Below are 4626 nucleotides of genomic sequence, written 5' to 3' on the forward strand. Positions count from 1 at the left end.
CTAGAGAAGGTAAGGGAGAAGAAACGTATCAGGTTAAGAGAAAAGTGGTTGGGGGGGGGTGCAGTAGGGGCAGAGAGGGAAAAAATGTTGAGATGGCAAAGCTATCAAGACAATGTTGAAAGGGCATACATATCTGTACACACGTGTGTTTATGTATATATGTGTGTATATATCTATGAATGTTTTTATGTGAAGTTATATTAAAAAACAAATCAACAAGCTGAAGGATCACTGAATACTTTTTAGTTTAGTACAATTTATATTTTAAGAAAGATAAGGTTGACTGATACCAAAGTTTCAGCTTATAGGCTGTCATCAGGCAGTGGTTTACTTTTGTCTTTTGGGTTTTTTCATCATTTTGTTTTGGCATGGTGTTCCCTCGATAGATGGAGTAATGTAAATGGAAATGATGTTGAAAGGTGGTAAATGGATAAGGTCAGAAGGTACATATATGCAGGGTGAGGGATAGTGGAGAGAGTTTTTCTAGTTTGATAGATAAATTTATTGTTTGGGTACAATCAGGCATGTATGTAAAGGACTAAAGATTTAAAGAGGTTTGTGTGGTAGATGTGTCATATTCAGGCCTTCAAGTCACAATTTGGATTGGTTCAAGTCTTTATTATGACTAATCAAGACACTTACCTAAACCATAGTATTGTGCTATTTTAGAGTTAATAAAACAAAGTTTATAATCTCTTTTCAACTTGACACAGATGGTAGGTCAGTATTGGTGTTAGAAACCTTCATTTGGCTTTTTAAAGAAAAAGTTAGATTGATATAGACTATACAGTTCTATATTTAAGAGATGAGGAATTATTTTCATTTGACAGGTATTTGTCCTCATCTTGTTTGTTAACACGTTTCGGCTGATGTACCTTCCAGCCTTCATCAGGCGTCTTGAGGAAATTTCAAACCTGGGTTCTCATTCCTAAGGTATTTTTCAATGTTATTCTTATTATTATTATTCAGGTCACTGCCAGGAATCGAACTCGGAACTAACCCAAGATTCCAAGTTCGATTCCAGGCAGTGACCTGAATAATAATAATATCGAAAACTACCTTAGGAATGAGAACTCAGGTTTGAAATTTCCCCAATACACCTGATGAAGGCTGGAAGGTATATCAGCCGAAACGTTGTGTTAACAACAAACAAGATGAGGACAAATATCCGTCAAATGTAAATAATGGTTATAGACTATGTTACTATAAATCATTTATTGGAATGTTCTATTATATTTCTAGTGTAGTTTTTTTTCTAAACATATTTATTCAAATATATAGTCATACATGTATGTTGATGTGTGTGTATGTATATATATATAAATTTACACTCATTTACATGTATTACATAGACAAATACAGGTATATCAAATACCATACAACAAATTTTTTTATGTATTAAAATTATCACTCTCTGGAGGATGTGCCACCATTACCAAAGGGCAATTGAGACCAGCTTCATATGGGTAGGGGAAGAAAACCTCAAGAATCCAGAATACTCCAAAGTTGACTTCACATTAATGAAAATGATACTTATTGCCTGGAAATAAGAGAATTAGAGACACTTGGCATTCACTCATACCTGTTCATACCTGTTCATGCAAATGTACACGAACGGTAATATTCCATATTTGTTGTTCCTTGATTGAAACGAGGGTGATACTGGTATTCCTTCATACTATGACTGGCTGATCTGCGTTTTCGAAGATGTCTAGAATAAAAAAAAAATCCCTTACTTGAAATACAGGTAAGGGTTAGCAGCAGGAAGAGCACCTGGGTATAAAATTTTGCCTTAAATAACTGTCCAACTCTATGAGGCATGGTAAAGCAGATGCAAAATGTATGAATGAAAGAACAATATTATAAAATATATATATATATATATATATATATATATATATATATATATACGCACACAAAGATTTAAACGTGTGTATGTATACATGTATTTATATGGATATATCTAGAAATATATACATATGTCTATATACACATATTCATGCAAATTCTCACACACACACACACCACATATATATACACACATGAATGTATGGCTGTGTACATGTATGTATATCATTATGTAAAATATAAAATATATTTTACATCATGCAAACATTTTCTGATCTAGAAATTCATTATGTTGGGTGAAATAGACAGATATGTTTAGTATATCAAAGGTTGATGGTTTTTCCCAGACTAGGGCGAATCTCACTATAGACTGTCAACTGCTGATATGATAATTGTACATGTATGTGTGTGTGTGTGTGCATATATATATATATAGATGTGTGTGTTTCTATACATATATATAAAATTTTATTTATGTATATAGTTATATGCAAATAAATTATCCCACGGCTGAGTGGGGTCTGATGTTGAAATATCTGATACCTAGAAACTTCACTGACGATACATCCCACAGCATCCACAAGATGTATCTTAAAACTACATGTGTGTATGTATATATATATATATATATATATATAATATATATATATATATATATAGTGTGTGTGTGTGTGTGTGTGTGTATCTGCACAGTTTATATATATATATATATATATATATATATGTGTGTGTGTGTGTGTGTGTTTATGCATGGATGTTTGTATGTAAAAGTATGAAGAGAAATCGTTTATACAAAATGCTAAACAATGAAAAAGGAAGTCGTGACAAACACCATACAACACCATTAGTATATTTTATATGTTTATATGAAAACAACAACAAAACCTAGTTAACTAACAAACCAATATTTACAACAGCAAGCAAGAAAGAAGGAAAAAAAAACAAGCTGAAGAAATAAATATAGAAAGACGGAGAAAAAAGCACACGAAACAACTGATCCTAATTAAGGGTTAACGAGGGTAAACAAAACACAAACTGTATATTATAATTATATTATAAACATTTTTGCGTATTTTTTTCAAAAATGTTATCATCATCATCATTATTATCATTATCACTATTACTATTATCATTATTATAATTGTCCTTGATATTAATATAATCGTCATTTATCATTATCATCATTATTCTTATTACTATTACTGTTATTACTATTATTATCATTATCATTATTATTATTTCTTTTGGAATCTAATACAGAAATAAACTTGTTATAGAATATACAAATGCTAACAGAAAAATACTTCCTTTGGTCAGATGATAAGCTATATATATATATGAAACATACACTAATGAAACTTGTTTCAAATCCAGCCTGCAGCAGGCATTCCTTCCTACTAGTAACTTCCATTTCTCACTCCTTTGAGTGTTTTTTTTTTTTTTTGACATCTCCTCCATCATTCCCATCAACACCATACCCCTTCCTTTATCTTCCATTTAGTTGTTCCCTTATTTTACCCATTGAAAGCACCCAGTACCTGTTATTTCTATTGTTACTTATGCTACAATTGTTATCATCATTATTATTATTATTATTATTATTGCTGCCGATGTTTGAGCTGATGGCTTGTGCAGGCTCCAGTACCGTGATGGTAAGCAAGCAAACCAAACAAAGCGAAGCCAAAAAAAGAAAAACCAATTGTTTTACCAGATTCACTCCTTAAAACTCCAAACTCCATTAATGAATATCCCTGGCGGTGTGGGGGGTGGGGTGGAAACGTGAACATCAAGAAATACCTAAAATTAAAACACAAAACTTAATAAAAAACAAAAACAGAATCAACTTCATACATGTGAAAAACGAGGAAAATTGGATGATGATGATGATGATGATGAAACTAATAGAAATATCAAAAATAGTTGTGATTATTATTATTATTTAAATTTCTGACATAATTTAAAATTCTCTGGAGTATTTACCTTATTTTTTGTGTTTATTTTTTTCTGGTTAACATAAGTTTCTACAGGCTCAATCTTCTATATATATATGTGTGCATATATATACATATATATATATGTGCATACACACACACACACACACATGCATATACTTGAAGCTGATGAGTCCCTCTGTTGCTACTCGCAGTTTCTTAACATATATGTGTCATCTTTATATCTCCTTCAAGTTATCAACTGCATTTATTTGATATCCACTCAGAATCTTGGTGGGGATGGAGACAATCCTCAGCTATGTAAAAAAGTAAGTATATGTAGTCAGTATAACCATATATATATATGTGTATATATTTATAAATAAGGATAATATCGATATTTAAATATCGATCTTATCAAGTGGCCAGCATGGGAATAAATACCATACAAAGGTAATAATTATTTAAAACTATAAATTAGGGTATCTAAGAGATACCACTATGCTGAAATAGCAGTTAAGGGTCAGGGTTTTGACTGCTATTTCAGCATGGTTGTATCTCTCAGATACCCTCGATAATAGTTATATATATGTGTGTGTATATATATATATATATATATGTGTATATATATATGCAAAATTAAATAAGGGTAGAAATTGATATTAATCAATTAAAACTAGTGGCTTGCATATTTTAAAAATCAGAAGATTAAAAATTGTTTCACATACAAAATTTATAAGACTGACCACTTGAGAACACATTCTTCGTGGTGATGTCGATTTGACGTCTATGTTTAGCATATAGGCTGTCCACTTTTAGTGGTCAGTCCTATAAATTTTTGTATATA

The 4626-nt window shown here is 31.0% G+C and overlaps 1 long non-coding RNA gene across 1 annotated transcript; it reads left to right on the forward strand.

Moving 5' to 3' along the window:
• The first annotated feature begins 1982 nt into the window (after positions 1 to 1982).
• LOC118766479 lies at positions 1983 to 3651 on the forward strand. The gene is made up of 2 exons (XR_005002418.1): positions 1983 to 2252; positions 2285 to 3651. It is a non-coding gene; the product is annotated as an uncharacterized LOC118766479 (long non-coding RNA).
• Positions 3652 to 4626: the final 975 nt, after the last annotated feature.

This window comes from Octopus sinensis, linkage group LG16 (genome assembly GCF_006345805.1).
Source record: "Octopus sinensis linkage group LG16, ASM634580v1, whole genome shotgun sequence".
Classification (NCBI taxonomy): domain Eukaryota; kingdom Metazoa; phylum Mollusca; class Cephalopoda; order Octopoda; family Octopodidae; genus Octopus; species Octopus sinensis.